Genomic DNA, 22,110 nt, shown 5'->3' with positions numbered 1-22,110 from the left:
CCCACCTAATGCATATGCATCTTTCTACAAGCCACAACTCCTGTTATTTTGGTCCCATATAAATCCTCTTGCAATAATTTTGGATTCTGGACCAAGCTGCAACTACATCTCAGCAATTAATGAGAAGGGCTTGAATGGACTTTGACTATTCAATTGCTTCCCGAGCAGTTCCAATATGGAATATGGATTATTTCTCAAAATATTGTAATCTTTTGATATATTGGTGTATATGACTGTTTACTGTGCAATTTTGGTTTTGATTTCATGGAAAGTTCCATACATAAGGTTCTATGTGTGATTTTTGTTATCACCTTTTGATATGCTAGTGTCGCAGTTTTGATATAACATGCATTGGGGCACATTTACTTACCCGTCCCGCCGCGATCCCCCCTGTGGGTTGCCCGACGAGGATTCGGGTCTGCCGCTATTCACTAAGATCGTGCGTCCAATTTCCTGCATGTGTCGCTTCCCCGCTCACGTCCGCTGGAGTTCACCTTCTTCTTCCCGGTGCATGTGAGTGCTGATCTTGCAACACAATTTGCTTTTTAAATTCCGCAATTTGTCCGAATCAGTCGGGTTGTCCGACATCCACGCCCCCCAATTTGTGTCGCATGCAAGCCGGCGCTGATGCGCCACAATCCGATCGCTTGCGCCAAAAACCTTGGGCAATTCAGGGCAAAACGGCAAAAAAAAATGTGAAGCCTGACAAAAATGTGCCGTTCGGACCCTTAGTAAATGAGCCCCAATATATTTATTCTTAATTGTATAGTTGGTAAACTGGTGTCTTTTGAACTATGAGGATATATATTGTTTTACTATCCTTTTTGCTATGCCAGAAACATTCCCCTTTTTGATTGTCATTATCGCTGTATGAAGGGGGAAAAATATTGAGATGCAACTTGTATATAGCCATATTCTATGATTGTTTATTCACCGGCGGCGCTTAGCAAGAAGGTAAATTAGATCTGCGATACTCTGTTCCTCGGCTGAGGACACGCATGCGCATGATAATAGCCGGCCGCGACACATGTAAGAGTACTTCCGGTCTATCACCATGTTTTTTCTGGTCACATGCGAACCAGAAAACAATGTTTGTGACTCTGGCAGGACGCATATAAGGTGAGCTACTGACTCTGGACACCTCATACCCCTGAGAAAGTCGCTTGAGGCGACGATATGCGCGGGGAGCCTCCCACCCCGACCGAGGCATAGTGTTCGGTGTGTATCTGTGCCATTTTGTTATTTTGCTGCTAAACTTAGGTGTTGGGCTCGGCACATGGAAACTCATTTGCTTCCATTTTGATGTTGTAGGAAGGGATCCATTGCACTTGCACTTTATCACTATGATTTCATATGCCGTATATTTTGGTGGAGCCAAATATGGTGGTTTATGTAAGCATTTATTTGTTGGATTTGTACATATGTTTACAATATTGAGATTTTGTCTACTGATACCACTCTGAATTAGGTACCCACCTATGTGATTTCTACTTTACTTATTTGGTCCGACACTATCGGCCAAGGGTAGAGGATGGAGTAAAGGGATTGTAATTACTCCATCCTGTGTTCTTTGTAGTACTTGTGTAATTTTAATTGATTTTAAATGCCATATGTATTTGTACTTCCAGGAATTAATAAAGATTGTATTGTGTTATTTCGGTCCATTGTAGCACACTCCTTTTCTTAGTGTTCATCACGATATTTTTTGGTATGTGAGCCCCTCTTTGTACGTTTTTGTAATATTTTCTGAATATTTGACATAAGCTTTCAAATAAATGTCCTTGCACCAAAACTTCACTCCCAAATTTACAGTACTTCTGGTTACCAAGTCACTACACATTCTTATATGCAGCAAAGTATTTAGCATTTTAAAGAACGATACCCAAATGTGATAAATGAATTATACAAGTCAGATCAGGTAAATTAATAGATGCATATGTCCCTTTTCATTAAAGGTGACCTAATTACAGTCATCAATGTCAAGGAAATGCTTTTCTATTAGATTATTATCACACTAATGTTTTTATGGGTGTAACTACCAGAATAGCAGTCACAGAAGCCCATTTCAAAGTGGGTACAGAAATTATAGGACTGCTTAAAATTTTTCACTCTTTGTTACTTTGCAGCCTGTCAGGCTTCAGGGGTAGTGGACCCACTGGACCACCACGGACGATGGAGTAAGCCGACACCTGGGACCAGAATGAGTTGGATGTGCTGTGCCGTGGTACCACCAGTACGTGCCACAGGTGCGACTTTGTCAAGGCAGCCAAGGCAAGTTACGGTGACATTGAGCAGAATCGTAGTCGGGGACAGGCAGGAGGTCAGGACAGGCAGCACGGGATCAGAGTGGGGGACGTAGCAATAGGTCAGGGCAGGCAGCGGAGTAGCGTAGTCAGGAACAGAACCGGGGTAACAATGGAAAATCAGAATAACAGCTCAGGGCAAGAGACAAAGCTTTCTCTAAGGCACAAAGATCCGGCAGGGTGGGCAGGTCGAGGCAGATTTTTATAGAATTCTGGGAAATGGCCAGTGGCAGTGCGCTGGCCCATTAAACTTTCTGAAGCCGGCGCACGCACTATAGAAGATGGGAACGCATGCACGACCTGAAGACCAGGATCAGGAGCGGGGACTGGTAGGAGCTAGCGTGTTCAGAGGGGCACGGGTGAGCTCGCGACCCGGGTCGTGGGAGCACCCATGATACAGCTAATTGGTAAGTTCAAAAAAGTTATTTTTTTGCTCATTAATGTACACTGTTGACAGTGTAAAACAGAAACAGAAATGTAGATAATTTGATAAATAAGAAATACTGAAATAGGAGTCTGGGAGTCCTTTGCGTGTTTTTTTGCATGTGGGCTTTCCTATGTCTTACACTGAGGAGAAGCTTCCGTCAGCACACACTGCCATAAAGACCCGACTGGTTGAGGCTGCAGTGAAACTTTGTGAAGTTTTCTCCCACCTGGAGCTCAGCCACAGTGATATGGGATTCTTCTTTACCTCTCTCACCAAGGCTCTTTTCTCTCCTGTTTGTTTAGCTTGGCTGAACAACCAGGTCGAGGAAGACTTGTGGTCGCCTCAAACTTCATCCATTTAATGAAGGCCACTGTGCTCTTAAGAACCTTGATTTCGGTCAATTTATGACCTTCCTCAGAAAACTGAGTGGAATATAAACAAACAATACAGTCAGCAATAAAGTCAGTCATGAGAGAGTACAATCAACATAAAGTGTAGCAATAACAGAGAACAGGGAAACATGCTATAGAAGAGGTTACACGCAAAAGTACACATTTGTATATTGCAGATTTACAAACAACTGTGGTGTAATATATTGGATAATAGGGCACCAACTGGATTGCTGGAGGGCAAGAGAGAGAGTGAATACACAGCCCATCTTTCTCTGGTCGCTGCTTCTCTGGTCCCGGCTGGGATATTCCCCTTGGTTGTGTCATCAACCGGAAGTGTGCAAGGGTTGGCGTGACGTCACTTCCAGCGGGTGGTTGGTGCCACAATTTTGGTTCTGGTTCTGGTTATGACGTCCCTTACTCGCTCTTCTGTTTCCTATTTATATCCATCCCGATGCCGGTATTCTCTCATATTTGGTCTAGACAGTACAGACTAACGGGGCCACGGGCTAGCCTATGTATTCACTCTCTCTCTCCTCCAGCAATCCAGTAGGTGCCCCATTATCCAATGCATCGCACCACAGTTTATTTCTTTTGAGGGGAGTTTGGAACCTTGATGTTTTACATTGTTTGTTAATCTGCATGATACAAATGTGTACTTTTGCTTGTAACCTCTTCTGTAGTATGTTTCCCTGTTCCCTCCGCATCACCAGGAGATTTATGACTCAGGAATGATGACATATTGATTTATTATGACATTTTGTGCCCCCACATGATTATACATTATATGCTCTATGTTTTGTACCCACTGCTTCTCTGAGCTATGTATTGTCAATTTCATTCTGGTTGTTGCTACATTTTATGTTGATTGCACTCTCTCATGACTAATTTATTCTTTATTGTTTCTATATATTCCGCAGTTTTCTGAGGAAGGTCAGAAATTGACTGACACGTCAAAAATGATGTGGATTGCCATTTGATGAAATTAAACACTAACTGATCTTCATCTATATATGAGTGCCAAGTTATCTCTATACCATGGTCATGTGGTGGCACATTTACTTACCCGGTCCCTGTGCGATCCCCGAGGTGCGTTGTCCGACGAGGATGAAGTCTGCCGCAATTCAACAAGATTGTGCGCCCGATATCCTGCATGTGTCGCTATCCTGCTCAGGTCCGCCAGAGTTCACCTTCTTCTTCCTGGTGTATGTGAGCGCATTGTCCGTGTGCAATGCACTGTGCGGGGAGTCACTAAGATCGTGTGCCCGATATCCTGCATGTGTCGCATCCCCACTGAGGTTGGCCCGAGTTCACCTTCTTTTTCCCGGTGTATGTAAGTGCATGGTTTGCAACACAGTTTGAATTTTAAATCCCGTGCTTAGTCCGAATCAGTCGGGTTGTCCAACGGCCACGCCCCCCGATTTGTGTTGCATGAAAGTCAGCGCGATTGCGCCAAAATCTGATCGGGTGTGCCAAAACCCCCTGTTAAATGTGGCACAAAATAGAAATCGTCAGGAAACCCTAACGGAAATGCGATCCACGGACCCTTAGCAAATGTGCCCCATGATGTCATACAAGTGCACAGCTCATTATATCACAGAGAATAATCAGAGATATGTGTTATAATGAGTTATGCACCTGTGTGACATCACATGACAAGGAACAGGTTTTTTTTTATCCATAGAAAGTAAACACTGGATCTTCTATAGAATGACACAAGAAAGATCTAGAAAAACTTGATTGAAGAATGATACATATAGTATATTGGAAACTTATACAATAAATAACCTGAATTGTAAGAACAAAAAAGCCCATACACATCTAGGATTTACTTCCTACATATGGTACTAGAACCAAGCTTCTTGTAGATTGGAGGATGTGTCCCTTCAGCCTGCTTTCAATCTTCTGGTTTCAGAATCTTTGGAAGACCTTCAAAGGTCCTGAAATGGCTCTTGTGTACATGGATATTGGGAGCATAAACAGATGTATGAGGACTTCATGGTTGAAAGTTCTTGTTAGTATAAAATTTGGTGGGTGTTTTGGGTGGTCATGGGCCCCAGGCTAGAAGAGTAGGAAAGAAATGTATAAGTGGTACATCTCTATAGATAGAAGCTGCAACATTCTAGATTTAGGTGCAGGTCCGACATCTATTGGATATTTATAGCACATCCCGTTAATATTTCCTATGTCACAAGTGGGAACTGATTTGAATATTGTACAGAACAAGCGATACTTCTTCATGTCCAAACCACCAGACGGTTTCTCAGACCAGGGTTGGAAATATAAACAGTCTCATCTTTTTCACAATGTACAAAAGAATCAGGTTACAGTTTCCACTTTCGACCTCCTAGATATCCTATGCTCCCGGCACAGTGTGTGCTATAGTAATGCTGCATGGCCAGGGTCAGGTCAGCACATTGACAATCTGTTCTAGTGTCTTACTCACAGATCTTTACCCATCAGTGCTTCGCACTTTCTGATCCTTGACCTTGTCAATGAAATCACAAATAAAGAAGTGTAAACACGTAACAAAGTCACTGAGACCCATATGAAGGATATAAGTGACTACAATATGTACCTAAATAGCCCAGAATGTCGGTGTTCACAGTGCTAACTAAAATTAAATAAAGTACAATATGTACAACCCCAAAACATATTAGTAGGTTGATTAGATTGTGACCCCCCAATATGGGGACAGGGACTCATTTGGCAAGCTGTGTGTAGCTGTAACGGGTCACACAGACAACAGAACTAAAAGTCTCAATGGGAAGAGTCCGGAGGGAGGAGTCTGTGGACCAGTGGACCCTCTGGACCACCGCGGGAGATGGTATGAGGCCCGCGGTGGCAGCCAAGGTACAGGGATGTGCAGGAAACAGTCCAAGCCTGGGTTGACAGCAGCAACACAGAGGAACACTGGTAACGCTGGCACGGACTGCAGACACCGCTGGACTGGAACCCTGGGAGGCACAGCAGGAAGCACGGAAGCAAACTGAAGACTTCACACAGGATGGCAGGAGCACACGGAGGTACCCTGGTAACGCTGGAGACAGGAACACGGAGGAACACTTGTAACGCTGGAGACAGGAACACCAGGAACGTATGGGAACGATGGAGAAAGGAGACACGGAGGCGTCTGGAAACACTGGAAGACAGGACACACCAGGAGCACATGGGAACGCTGGAGACACACAGGAACACAGGAAAGCGTCTGGAAACGCTAATGAGCTTTCTCTTACAGGTACGGCTTAGGGAAGCCTGGCATGGAAACCATAGGAGATCTTAGGAGAAGATCCGGCGGGGAGTGAAGGGAGGTGCCGGATTATAAGGGCGAGGCCGGATTAGCAGGAGCCAATCAGGAGGACGCTGGCCCTTTAAGGCTTGAGAAGTCCACGCGCGCACACCCCTAGTGGCGGGAGCGCGCGCCTGCAGGGAAGGAGCGTGTGGCCTACACGCCAGGAGCCGGAGCACAGACAAGAGCCAGGAGAGGTAACTGAGGGCAGGTTGACGGGGACCGGCATGGATCTCGGGAGCACCCGTGACAGTAGCACTGAGGAATATGTCGACGCTATATAAATAAAGACATTTTTTTTTTTATTGCTGAAATATGTGCAAAGAGGGGTAGTTTATTTTACATTCACAATACATTATTCATAACATAAAAAAGCTCCATGTATTTTGTTGGGAGGGCACCCTCCAGTGGCGTAACTAGAAGCTGATGGTCCCCAGTGCAAAGTGTGTGCCAGGCCCCCCGACTATAATGTATGGTTTATAGTAATAGTCTTCTCATATGGGAAAGTGACACCATAAGGGCCCCCTAAACCTCTTGGGCCCGGGCGCGATCGCAACCTCTGCACCCCCTAAAATTATGCCCCCGGTACCCTCCCAATATCCCAATGTACATATATCTGTGGGGGGTTTGTGCAGGGTCTGATTTTTGAAAGGGGGGATATCAGGTCTGCACTGATAATCTAATCAGCCAGGCAAATTCCCTGTGGGCCACCCATAAAATGGGCCGCTCTGATAACATTTGCTTATCCTAGTATGACCTGTACTATAAATCAGTTGCTCTCTAAGCACCCGTGTCCGGTGTGTTAATAGTGCAGGGAGGTGGCTTCACTGCTGAATTTGGTGATTTGTAAAAGGGTAGACCAATAAAGATTTGTTTAAACTGTAGCTATATCTAGCCCATTAATATAAACTTTTCTGTGATCTTTTGAAGAATTTGTGGAGTTATGAGTCAGCTCTCTCTGCTCCATCAGAATCTTCTCTGCTTGTCAGATGAGATGCTGAGTAAGTAATATGACTGCACGTGCTTGGTAACAAGATAAGATATCCTTTTGGCCTTTTCATGAACTTGAGAGAGAGGACAAGACTGAGCATGTGTGTCCACCGTAACAGATTAAAACAACTAGATTTATTTAGTCTGGAAAAGAGACGACTACGAGGGGACATGATTAATTTATATACCGTATATACTCGAGTATAAGCCGACCCAAGTATAAGTTGAGACTAGAGATGAGCGAGTATACTCGTCCGAGCTTGATGCTCGTTCGAGTATTAAGGTACTCGAAACGGCTCGTTGCTCGGACGAGTATTTCCCCTGCTCGAGATCGAGCATTTAATTAAAAAAACACAGTGAAGAACAATGAAGAATAGAATAAAAACAGTGAACACAGTGAACACAGGATCATTTAAGTGAAAAACACAGTGAAAAACACAGTGAAGAATAGATTACAGATGTTCGGCACATCTGCTTACTTGTCGGAAGATACGCGCGGAACGGTGCGAACAAAATAGTATGTGAAGAACAATATATATGTGTGAAGAACACATTGAAGAACACGGTGAGCAGGACAGAGACAAAGGGGAGCAGCACAGAGACACCGGGGAGCAGCACAGAGACATCGGGGCACGGAGACATCGGGGAGCGGCACGGAGACATCAGGGAGCGGCACGGAGACATCGGGGCACGGAGACATCGGGGAGTGGCACGGAGACATCGGGGAGCGGCACGGAGACATCAGGGCACGGAGACATCGGGGAGCGGCACGGAGACATCAGGGAGCGGCACGGAGACATCAGGGCACGGAGACATCGGGGCACGGAGACATCGGGGAGCGGCACGGAGACATCAGGGCACGGAGACATCGGGGCACGGAGACATCGGGGAGCGGCACGGAGACATCGGGGAGCGGCACGGAGACATCGGGGAGCGGCACGGAGACATCGGGGAGCGGCACGGAGACATCGGGGCACGGAGACATCGGGCAGCGGCACGGAGACATCAGGCAGCAGCACGGAGACATCGGGGAGCAGCACGGAGACATCGGGGAGCAGCACGGAGACATCGGGGAGCAGCACGGAGACATCGGGGAGACTTCAGTGGAAGAAGAGCAGCGGATCCCGGGACAGCGTATCTCCTCTCCCGACAAGTAAGCAGATGTGCCGAACATCTGCAATCTATTCTTCACTGTGTTTTTCACTTAAATGATCCTGTGTTCACTGTTTTTATTCTATTCTTCACTGTTCTTCACATCTGCTAACTTGTCGGGAGATAATATACACGCGGAACAGTGAAGAATAGATTGCAGATGTTTGCATACATCTGCTAACTTATCAGAAGACATTCTTTTTCAATTAATTAACACATTTTATTCCCGAACCATGGTCCCTTTGAAAAATGCTCGAGTCTCCCATTGACTTCAATGGGACTCGTTATTCGAGACGAGCACTCGAGCATCTGGAAAAGTTCGTCTCGAATAACGAGCACCCGAGCATTTTAGTGCTCGCTCATCTCTAGTTGAGACCCCTAATTTTACCACCAAAAACTGGAAAAACCTATTGACTCCAGTATAAGCCGAGGGTGGGAAATGCATTGGTCACAGCCTCCAGTATATAGTCAGCCCCCAGTACTATATAGCCAGCCAGCCCCCTGTAGTATATAGCCAGCCCCCTGTAGTATATAGCCAGCCCCCTGTAGTATACATCCAGCCAGCCCCCATGTAGTATACAGCCAGCCAGCCCCCAGAAGTATACAGCCAGCCATCCCCCACATAGTATACAGCCAGCCAGCCCCATGTAGTATACAGCCAGCCAGCCCCCATGTAGTATACAGCCTGCCAGCCCCCATGTAGTATACAGCCAGCCAGCTCCCACAAGTATACAGCCAGCCAGCTCCCAATAGTATACAGCCAGCCAGCCCCCAGTAGTATACAGCCAGCCTGCCACCTGTAGTATACAGGCAGCCAGCCCCCACGTAGTATACAGCCAGCCAGCCCCATGTAGTATACAGCCCCCAGTAGTAAATATACAAAAACGTTTAGTGCAGCTCACCCTTTTGAAGGTCTGAATATTCGGACACCAAGGAGTAAATTCCACGTGGATCCAGCACGCTAGGAGTGCAATCGCTTTGCCTGCTAGGACTGAAGCCCCAAGTAGTATACAGCCAGCCCCAAGTAGTATAGAGCCTGCCCCCAGTAGTATACAGCCTGACAGCCCCCAGTAGTATACAGCCAGCCAACACGCAGTTTGCCAAGCACATAAAAAAAATAAACTTACATACTCACCCTCCGCCACCAGATGCCCGGTCCCGCTCCCAATCCTCGGTGTGGCTCCTCTTCTTTCTTCTCTTTGCTGACACACACTATGACATCATCAGTGGCGACACCGCCAGCCGGCAGATCACATGTACGCTTCTCTGCTGGCTAATACACCAGAGAGATGCTCCAAGCATCGAGGGTGAGTATGTAAGTTTATATAGTAAATGTATGAATGGTCAATACAAAAAATACGGTGGTAAATTGTCCAGATTAACTCAAATCAAAAGACGAGGGGGCACTGTCTCCGTCTAGGGAAATCAAGGTTTAATCACCAGAGGTGACAGGGCTTTTTTACTATGAGAACTGTCAATCTCTGGAATAGCCGAGCTCAGGCGCTGGTCACAGCAGGGACAGCAGAGAGCTTCAAGAAGGGTCTAGATGCCTTTTTACACCTAAATAACATTGCTGGTTATTTTATATAGAATTTTTTCCCATAAATCCCTTCCTCATCCAATCCCTTCCCTACCTTGGTTGAGCTTGATGGACATGTGTCTTTTTTCAACTGTATAAACTATGATACATTTACTGGACATGGAACGCTCCTTAATATACGCATCAATATCAAAAAGGTGGGAAGCACTTTTAAATCAGAGTCTTGTTGTCATATTGATACGATTTTGATATATGATATTTATGGTATTGTATTCAAAATCTCCCCAGTAAATCATAATATTATATGACGTATTAATCTCATTATTTTTTTATTATTCTATAAATGTTTATTTTACAACATGATAATTGAACTTTTGAGTTACTTCGGCATGACCTTCCTTGTATTATCCCTGTAATAAACCATTGACAATTAACTTAATCTTTTTTATTCTGAGAATGTAGAGATAAGAAACCTGCAATATGGTTATATTACAAGATATTAACTCAACTCTTCAAATTAAAGAGGTTTTGCCGCTCATATCCCCTCTGGCCAATTTTAACTACAAATTTTTGAAAGTTACCAATCACCTTATTGAGATATATTTAAAGTAACATAATGGGGCACATTTACTAAGGGTCTGTTGGATGCATTTCTGCCGGGTTTCCCGCATTTTTTACGTTTTGCCCTGAATTGCCCCAGGTTTTTGGTGCACGCGATCGGATTTTGGAGCATTGGCGCCGGCTTTCATGCGACACAAATTGGGGGGCGTAGCCATCGGACAACCCGACTGATTCGGACTGAGCGCGGAATTTAAAAATTAAATTGTGTCGCAAGATCAGCACTCACATACACCGGGAAGAAGAAGGTGAACTTCGGCAGACCTCAGTGGGGGAAGCGACACATGCAGGAAATTGGACGCACGATCTTAGTGAATCGTGGCAGCTCCGAATACTCGTCGGACATTACGGATGGGCGGCGTCATCGCGACGGCTAAGTAAATGTGCCCCAATGATTAATGCATTGGCATCCAGAATGTGGCCTAAAGTGCACCAAATTTGGCTCATTTATTGTGCAAAATGTTTCCTCTAGCTCGTGGTTTAGCAGAAAGAGGGCATGGCTTTAAGTGTGACAGTAAACTTATGCCACAATGTAGGCCACCAATAAATGGGGAAAACATTTAGACATGCAATGTATGTGCCAGGTTTCCCATGCAGACTGATGCCCTGTGATAATCTGGTGCATTGGCAGACCGAGTACATTTTATAGTTATAATATCTGTATACCAGTGTCTGTGCATCTAATATGACTGAAAGCTCCATTAAGCAATAATAATAATTCTCCTTTATTTATATAGCGCACCCAGATTCCGCAGCGCTGTACAAATCTTGCCAAATCAGTCCCTGTCCCCAATGGTGCTCACAATCTAATCAACCTACCAGTATGTTTTTTAATGGGGCATGAAACCGGAGGACCTATATACAAACTCTTTGCAGATGTTGATCCTGGGACTTAAATCAAGGTCCCCAGTGCTGCAGGGCTGTAGTGCTAACCACTAAACCACCGTGCAGCCAACAACGAAGGAAGGCTGTAACATTGGCAGTTCCATTCTGCCCAGAGATGTCGGCTACCAGGTAACTTACTTGCATAGGTACTTCTGTCCATTCCTCTTATGAAAAATTGTAAGAAGCCAATCCCTTCCCTTCCTCGGTTGAACTTGATGGGCATTTTTTCAACCGTATAAGCTATGATACTATGATAAGCCTTACGACATGATGTGGGATTAAAACGAAATCAGTATATAAATCCCTACACGCCTGCAAGGTGGCCCTAATTGGCAAAGAGCTCTTACTTCCTGACCCTAGTCAAAAGTCTTTCAGTTCCCTACACTCAACTGACGAGACATCGAGTTGAGAATCTGTTCCTTCTGGAATAAATATATTGGTTTGGTTTTAATCCCGCATCATGTTATTAGGCCTCTTGAAAATCATGCTTGATGTTAAGGGGGCTGCCTTACAAGGTAGCAAAAAGAGGCATTTTTTTGCTTGACCCATCCCAGAAAACATATTTGTATATTTTCCAGAATCCCCTAGTGGTGAATCAATGGCTATACATCTCTACACGCCTGCAAGGCAATGTTAATTGGCAAAGTCTCTGTAAGGAGAGCTCTTACTTCTTGAACCTGCATACTACACCACACCACCCTCAATAACCCTTGGCGAAACCTTTTCTCACTTTTCCTCAGGCAATTCTCAGACTATCCTGGATATTTCAAGTCTTCTCCAGTTCTCTATGCTATGGGACTCCACCATTATCTGCTGCGCACTGCTACCTGTGATAGATGCTTCCCAACCCACATTAACGTATCCTGTAGCCAAACCACCACACTTCTATACACACAATAGAACTTGGCTCTGTCAACAGTGATCTAGCCTATAGGGAATGTCTCTTCCCCCCTTCCAATCACTTTGATGACCTGAGATAGTTGCAAGCTTCCCAGAAAAGGCAATGTGTGACAATGCATGCCCATCAGGAGATCTTTCTACAATTTGACCATGAGTAAGGAAACAAGATCAATTGCAAACTACATATGTTTGCCACAGTATCCAACTTTCTGAATCCTGCTTGTGGTTTGTCCCCTGTGGTCCTGACCTAGGCTTGTCTCTGAATCTCGTTCATGAGAACCCTGGGTATTCCTGAATGTGAACCTGTGCCCCCTGACCTCTGACCTGTTTCATTGAAAATGGATGTCCCCACCTACGCCAACCTTGACTTGCTTCAAACTCAGGCAGTGCAGTGTATGCACAGGCTATTAAAAGATACTGCAGTTACACACACCCATCCCCTCTTTTCTTTTTAATTACAATACATTGGGGCTCATACAAGAGGTGCGTTGTCCGACGAGGATTCGGAGCTGCTGCAATTCACTAAGTTCATTCGCCCTATTTCCTGCATGTGTCGCTTCCCTGATGAGGTCCACCGGTGTTCACCATCTTCTTCCCGGTGTATGTAAGTCCATTGTCTTGGGGCACAATTTTGAATGTTTAATCCCGCGCTTAGCCCGAATCAGTCGGGTTGTCCGACGGCCATGCCCCCAGATTTGTGTCGCATGAAACAATTGCGACGAAATCCGATTGTGTGCGCCAAAACACCCGGTTAAATGCAGCGTTAAACGGAAAAAGTCGGGAAACCCAATGAAAATGCGGTCCCTTAGTAAATGTGCCTCATTGTTTTCTTTCTTCCCAAATAACTAAAGCCAACAGGCAGCAAAATGTCAGTTTTTTTGGTAATTACACATTCTGCTTAGTAAAATAAATTGTTTTCCCTAAAAATGTGAAACTACCAGAAAACTAAACTCTCATTAATGTTTATGGATATTATATAATAGGAGCTGGTCTGTACTTCGCTGGTAAAAAGCAACTATAGGATTAGCCCAAAGGTATTTTATAAGTAACTTATGTTTAGTAGAATATGCTTTCTACTTGGTCCTTTGAATATTTCACTAGTTAACCCCCTCATGGAAGGTAAAAACCAATATAAGGATGCATTATTAATATTGTTCTATTTGCCTGGAATTCAGCATTTACATTGACCCATCACCTCCAGGCTTGGTTATGTTGTCATTACTTTACATTTTTAAAATTCCATTATTTGCATAAACTGGGTGGAATCATTTCATTGATGGGACTCCCACCATCTCTGACCCCCTATCATAGAAGAGGTGACCTCACATCTAAAAAGCCTTCCACTAAGTTTATGGGACTTGAAGAGACAGTTCAACCAGTGACTTTTCCAAATGGATGGATAAGATCTGAAAATCATCTACAAGGGCCTCTCAAGAGGTGGGAGCGTGGGAGGCCACCATTAACTATTCCTAAAATAGTTACTTGATGACTTCTTCAGCTCACCTATGGCTTTCCTGCTCATACATCTGTACAAACATATCCTCCCGTTTTTGGGGGCTAAAAGGGGCAGGGTTATCATGCAAGGGGCTGGGTTTCATGGATGGGAACTCCTATAATTCATCTAAAAGAGCCAGCTGCGTCGTGAACAACCCATCACTTGTGATGTCAATTACAGCTCTTCTTAGTGAGCTCGCTCATTAGGCTCCGCTCACTAAGAAGAGCCGGCTCTCCTGGCTCCTGAACGGCTCCCTATTAAATATATAATAGGGAGCCACAGGCCAGTCAATAACTCCACTCCAATATACTTTTAACCCGATTGTATAGAGTTAAAGGTGGCTTAGTGAGCCGTTGGGGGCAGGGCTAAGTGAGCCATCGGCTCACTGAGGAGAGCCAGCTCCCGACGTTTACAAACAAGACCCTGCTTTTTGTGCCGACTCGTTCGTGAACGACACATCACTACCCATCACTACTCTGAGAGTGTTCAGATCTGTGGATTCTACACAGAATAGCGAGGTAAAAGATCTCTCCTCAGTATCAGTCCCTCCATCCCAGTCTGTGATTCTGCATAACTTTCTCTCTCTGCACCACATACAGTGTCATACACTCTTCTGCCGGCCTTTCCCCATCTTCTGCTCCCCAAGCATTTTCTGCACATCACAGAAGCATTTAACCCTTAGTTCTCAAACAGTACAGACTATACACAGTATGCAACTTTTTCACTGCTGATTTCTACTGCTTACTACATGTTCCATGCTCCTCCATGTGATGAAAGCTGCCAGGCTAGTGGCTATGTAAATCCTGTATGTAAACTATTGAATGTTCAGTGGATTTAGGATTTATTGCAAAATTACTTAATGAGAAAACAGAAGGCATCATGGGAATGGTGGGCAACTTAAATTTGACTCAAGTTCAGGGCAGATACAGGAAGCAGTTAGTCTCCACCTACTTCACTGCTGCTGAAGAAGATTTTTGACTAGCAGCTTTAAAACTGAATATGCCAGAACTCTGGAAAGAAAAGGGTGGGCGCCACAATATGGGAATCATTCTATTTGTTTTAAAAGGGGGAATGACATAAGACAATGTGGTAAAAATTATTATGACATCTGAGTTACGCTTTAAGTTTAACTGGAAAATTTGGTGAAAAGAGAGAACTAAAGCAGATGATAAATGCCATACAGCAAAACAACAACGTGACTCCAGAGATGGAAAATAAATCATGACAGGCTTAGGCAGGATCCAAGCACTTGAGTTCTTAGAACAACACACAAAACTGACAATTGAGAAATGACAAACCAGCGTCTCTGGCACAAAGCAATGGGAAATTGCCTAATCTATCGACAGAGATCATGGCCCGTTGTAATACTTGCAAGAGAACCGCCCATAACAAATACAGATAGAAAAATACTGAACGCCAAGAAGCAAACAAGGATAACCATACAAGACAGAGAATAGAAAAGTTTCATGATTGCAGAAACAGTAGACACCAGTATAATTCAAGGGAGTCTTTGAATAGATTCATGAAGTCAAAGCTGCAATTTGCCTGTGTACAATGCGGGGTGCGCCAGATTCATGATTTATGGCGCACATTATTCATGAACCTGGCGCTCCCTGCACTCCACTTTTTTGGTGCACCAATAGCATGGGCCGTGCACTTTTTGGACTTTGCATGTTAAAGGGGTTATCTGAGTTTAAGAGATAAATTAGGGCCGGGCTGGGGCACGCTATTTTAAAAAAATAAATGTGTACTTACCTCCTCCGTTGCTGCTGGTGTCCTGCCCCGCGGTCCGTCTGATCTGTGCCCCTGTTTGTTTACAGACACTTCTCAAATACATGTGCAAGCAGTTAGCACATGGAAGAACATGCAAAGCCAGACAGAAAACTGGCGCAGGGGCTTTAGTAAATCTGGGCACTAGTGCCAAGTACTGGCCGCATGCGTTTCAGTGGAAGTGCACATGCGATTGAGCCCAGCCCCTCCCCTATGCATTTGAATTGTGTTTCAACATAAGCCGTTTTTTTTTTTTAATTTAGGGTTCTTTCAAACCAGCCCTGGGGCGTAGCAGCCGTAGAAGCCGCTACGGGGCCTGCAGTGTCTGGGGGCCTGCCCACCCAACCTGCCAAACTAATCACAGAATGAAGAAAGTGCTGTGCAACATCACATACTATGCAGAACATGCTCCACACTACAAAACTTCAGCCTAGGCCCTTCTTCTCAGAGAAGAGATGTCAGGAGAGGAGACCTGGGATCTCTAATGTCCTGCCTTCTACTTCCTGCATGTGATCAGCAGCTTCCAAGCTTCATGCAGTCATCTTTGTGGCCTCTAACCCCATGGTATAATAAGGTGGCGGCAGAAGATTGCCAGATAGTGAGTACATAATATGAGTATATGCTGTAGGTGTGTATATGATGTGTTTATGGTGTACATGTGGGTATATGCTCTATATGTGTGTATGTTGTGTATATACTGTATGTGTTGTATAAAGTGCATATATAATGTATGTGAGTATATATACTATATGCGTTTATATGCTGTATGTATGTATATGTTATGTATATACTGTATATATGCATGGACACTTATATAATGCATATATACTATATGTATGTACATGAGTGTATGTGTGTATAAAGTGCATATATACCGTATGTGTGTATATATAGTATATGTGTGTATATGCTGTATGTATATATGTATATGTTATGTATATACTGTATATATGCATGGACACTTATATAATGCATATATACTATATGTATGTACATGAGTGTATATGTGTATAAAGTGCATATATACCGTATGTGTGTATATATAGTATATGTGTGTATATGCTGTATGTATATATGTATATGTTATGTATATACTGTATATATGCATGGACACTTATATAATGCATATATACTATATGTACGTACATGAGTGTGTGTGTGTGTGTGTGTATAAAGTGCATATTTACCATATGTGTGTATATATACTATATGTGTGTATATGCTGTATGTATGTATGTATATGTTATGTATATACTGTATATGCATGGACATTTATATAATGCCTATATACTATATGTATGTACATGAGTGTACAGGCGGTCCCCTACTTAAGGACACCCGACTTACAGACGACCCATAGTTACAGACGGACCCCTCTGCCCACTGTGACCTTTGGTGAAGCTCTCTGGATGCTTTATTATAGTCCCAGTCTGCAATAATCGGCTATAACGTGTCTGTAATGAAGTTTTATTGATAATCCTTGGTCCCATTACAGCAAAAAATTTTGAAATTCCATTTGTCACTGGAGCAAAAAAAAAATTTGTCTGGAACTACAATTATAAAATAAACAGTTCCGACTTACATACAAATTCAACTTAAGTACAAACCTACAGACCCTATCTTGTACGTAACCCGGGGACTGCCTGTATATGAGTGCATGTGTGTGTGTATATAACCATAGAAATGTGTGTGATCGTATAAATGTGTGTATGACTATGTATTTTATAATGTGATGTATGTCTGCTGCGGGTTGGTGTGAAATCAGTGCGCACATTCTGGGTTTAGTTCCAGCTCGTTTCTGTGCAATGACTGGAAAACTTTAATAGAATATTATAGTTTCCTTTGGACGGAATTACTCTCTTTTATACGTCAACTAAAATGCAACAAAAGCTGGTAAAACTAAAACTAACCTTAACTAAAGTGTGGCAAAAGTTCAAAACAAGAGAACTATTAAAAAAAATGTTTGTGAGAACAACTTGAGTCTCATTGCGAAACATATTTGGAGAAGTGTCAACTGGATACTGAACATAGATGCTAAAGCTCTGCTGATTTTGTTTTAATGAGAAACCTTAAAAAAACATCAGCTGACAAGTCACCACGATATGTTATGTATGTTATATTATTATCTTTAATGCAAAAACTTTTGGTCTTCTTTTTGGAGTTCGATATTTTGGGAGACACCAATTCTGATCATAATTGCAATTTACAGAAATTCTGATCAGTCAGAATTTTAAAACATTCTGTGAATATTCCATAAATGGTTACAATTGTAGGTAATCAATGTTATTACATGTCAGCCAAGGACCTGAGTGAAGTTGCCACCCCCCCTCTCCCCCACCTTCTTCAAATCAAACAAAATTGGTGTCAAACCTTTGTGCTACGTTTGTGCTGGTTTGTGCAGCAGAAATTTTCGTTTGTGCCGCTATCGTTTTTAAGATATTGATGAAAGTTTCCAGAGGTCAACCAGCCCCCCCACATTGCCCAAACCAAACTGGTGCCGAACAATTCTGCTACGTTTTGCTGGTTTGTGCTGCTCAAATTTTTGTTTGTGTTGCTTTTGTTTTGAATAAATGAACAAAAAAATAATGGTCAAAAGTTCAAGCAGCCCCCCATATTAACCAAATCAAACAAAACTGCTGTCAAACATTGGTGCTACGTTTGTGCTGGTTTGTGCAGCAAAAAATTTCGCTTTCATTTTTAAGGTATGTTCAAGTGTTTACATAGGTTAAAGGTGTTAAGTATGAACTGGTAAAAAACAAACCTAGTGACACTTCCCTGGTTTGATCACCAGGAGGAGCGAGCAAACACATTGTACTTTGGAAGAAATGAACCCTGATGACGTCTGGAAAAAAGTATGAATATATTAAAAATGATAGCGGCACAAACGAAAATTTTTGCTGCACAAACCAGCACTAAGATGTAACACCAGTTTTGTTCGATTTGGTTAATGTGGGGGGGGGGGGGCTGCTTGAACTTTTGACCTTTAATTTTTTGTTCATATATTCAAAACAAAAGCAGCACAAACATAAATTTGAGCAGCACAAACGTAGCAAAATTGTTCGCCACCAGTTTTGTTTGGTTTGGGCAATGTGGGGGGGCTGGTTGACCTCTGATGACCTCTAGAAACTTTCATTAATATCTTAAAAATGATAGCGGCACAAACGAAATTTTTTGCTGAACAAACGTAGCACCAACGTTTGACACCAATTTTGTTTGATTTGAACAAGGTGGGGGGGGGGGGGGCAACATCACTCAGGTCAGCCGAGGGCCTAATGTAGACCTAAGGTCTGCCTGTAATGTTGGCATCCTACAGGTGAAAGGTGATCGATTTCATATCAGACAGGGTCCAATACCTGGAACCATCAACAACCTTTAATCACGGAAACAGACGTCTGCAGTAAGGACGTCCTGTTACCCAATTTTATAGATGTTTGTATTGATACGTTAGAACACATGGATACCTACAGTTACATTGGGTTTATAAGAATACAGAATATTCTTACAAATAGCTCCAAAATATAACTTTATTAGTCTAGTCATCCAAAGGTTTTAAAACTGGCATGCATTACATTGGAATAATAGACATAAACCCCAGCATTAAATAGACTAACTACACGAAAGAAATACAAACATAAAAAACATTCAAATATCTTTGCACAATATTATAGCTCTAATAATACGATCATAGCTACCATCAGGCGGTCTTCCTTCTACACAGCTGTGTGACACTGCTCTTTAGTGCCTGGTGTTCCTTCCTAACACTCCATAATGACCCAATGGACCTCTTTGTCCCTGTTTTAGCCATAGACTATAATGTGGTTCGTCCTGATTGGTCATACCATTAGATAATTGTACATGTCTGATGGAATATATCCAAAAAAGGACAGGTGGCTTATGTCCTGCTTATTTTGCATTTTGTGACTTGTCCCTCGGGGGGGGGGGGTATTTTATTTAGGTAAAGGGGTGTAATTTTGGATAAAAGAAGGAATTCTTGTAAGGACAATCTACAGTATACCCTACCTATGGAGGCTAGTAGTTTGGTGGGGTAAAACCTGATGACAGGTTCCCTTTAACCCTAACGCACACAAACACAAATAAAGGATCCTGTGTGTCACAACAATCTTTGGTTGGAGAAAAATTGGAGTCCATAGCTTCAGAGTGCAGCAGTGACTGGGTCAAACAGACAATGTACTGTTAAGTTGCAGACACTTAACTGTATAGTTCTGATGGTTTAGAAGACTTAAATAGGCAAACAATAGTGTGAACACAGCCTTAATTTACACACAAAAACAAAAGTGTAAAAACAACTTTCATCCCTGCACTCTCCACCTAACAAAGCACAAGGAAAAGTACAGGTGAGAGACTGACACATGGAGTGACAAAAGTTTGTTTTGGCAGGAGTACATGGTTGCATCGCAGCTATTAACTCCTCCGATTCATTTAAAAGATGGCGGAGCATGGATCGTCACTCCCCTGAACGGGGGGCGGCGATCAGTGAGGCCGTCTGGTTTCTGCAGTTTCGTTACAATGAGCCAGTGGCTCATTGTAATGTATACTGTGCAGAAATGCCATATACTGCCAGTATTGCAGTATATGGTAGGAACGATCAGACCAAATAGTAAAAAAAAAAAAGTTTTACAAAAGTTTTAAACATGATATAATAATAATAGTGATAATATTAATAATAAAAAAAATTTAAAACCTAAAAGTTCCAATCACCCCCCTTTTCCCTAGAACTGATATAAAATGTAATAAACAGTAAAAGTCACAGACACAATAGGTATCGCCGCATCCCAAAATGCCCGATCTATCAAAATATTAAAACGGTTATTGCCGGAGGTAAACCACATAGAAAATAGTGCCTAAATGTCCGAAACGCGACTTTTACACCACTTTACATCACATAAAAAATGGAATAAAAAGTGGCCAAAATGTCGCACAGACCTCAAAGTGGGAGCAATGAAAACGTAGTCTCATTTCGCAAAAAATGGCACCTCCCACAGCTCCGTACACCACAGTATGAAAAAGTTATTAGCGTCAGAAGATGGTGGAAAGATTTTTTTAATTTTTCGTACACAATCATTTAACTTTTGAAAACGCAATAAAACTTGTATAAATTTGGTATCACCGTGATCGTACCAAACCAAAGAATAAAGTAGCGGATGAAAACTGAGCTCTGATTGGTTGCCGTGGGCAACTAGAACAGTTTTACCAAAGACTCTTCTGATTAATCTCCTCAGCTATTCAGCCTCATTAGTGAATCTAGTGTAACATCGCCACCTGCTGGATATTTGTGTAACTGCCATGTATAAGCTAAAAAAGACACAAAACATGCCCAAGCCATGGAAGTATATGTATTATTATAACATAAATTGTTAGTAGTGCAGTGTTGTGGGACTCTTATGCGTCTTGGATCTATTACGATCAGTGGGGGATATCCTATATTAGAGAGACTTTCCGATTCATTAAACAAGGGGGCAGAGGCCTATGGGTCATTGTGACAAATCCTTGCTCAGAGGGGTGATGATACCTCTCCTGTAGTAAAGAAACGGAAGCAGACACAGAACTAAACTAGTGTTATGGGTCCTTTATTCTGTGGACCAGCAATCAGTACCCATACCCCCTAGAAATGTGCCTACATTAGAGCAAAATACAGTAACACACCATCATGTTGGAGCATACAATGCATCTAGGCTGTTGTATTTCTATAATTCAGAGAATTTAGAATAATGAAACTGGAAAAACTACTGTATTGGATCAAAGTCATATGCAGTTACTTTAAAGAAAATCTATAATGATAAACCAGAGGCGCTTACTCATGGATCCAGGCACCGGACTGGGGTAATCTAATAATTGTTATTCATGGCCTTCTTCCTTCTAAAGTCATCTTTTATAATTCTGATAACCAGAGACCCTCCGTGCTGTAGCTTGACCGTCCGTAACCCTGTGTTGGAGCACTGCCCCCCACCTAGAGCTGTAACCTCCTCTGCTGCAGTGAGATTACATCAGGCAAAGGGAGCAGGAAGAGATAGAGTAACAGCCTGTGAAGCTACATCAAGGAGGGGCTCTGGTAACAACCCCACCCAGAGCACTTCTGTCTCGTCGCAATTTAAAAAATTGATTTTAGAAGGAAATAAGCTGTGCGGCATATTGCACAAACAGTGCCGCCCACTTTATCACTTGGTGCAAGCACAAGAGAGTTATTTTAGTGAGAGATTTGTTGCAATATGATGCAGAACGGATAGGTATAAAAAAAAATTTTTTATGCCTAGCCATCTTTATTTTGCCAACAACTAAGTTGTGCTGCAGAGGGTTTAGTCTGCTGAAATTTTGTCATTTTTCCTGTTATCAA

This window comes from Engystomops pustulosus, chromosome 11 (genome assembly GCF_040894005.1).
Source record: "Engystomops pustulosus chromosome 11, aEngPut4.maternal, whole genome shotgun sequence".
Lineage (NCBI taxonomy): Eukaryota > Metazoa > Chordata > Amphibia > Anura > Leptodactylidae > Engystomops > Engystomops pustulosus.
Note: the sequence above shows the minus strand (reverse complement) of the source record.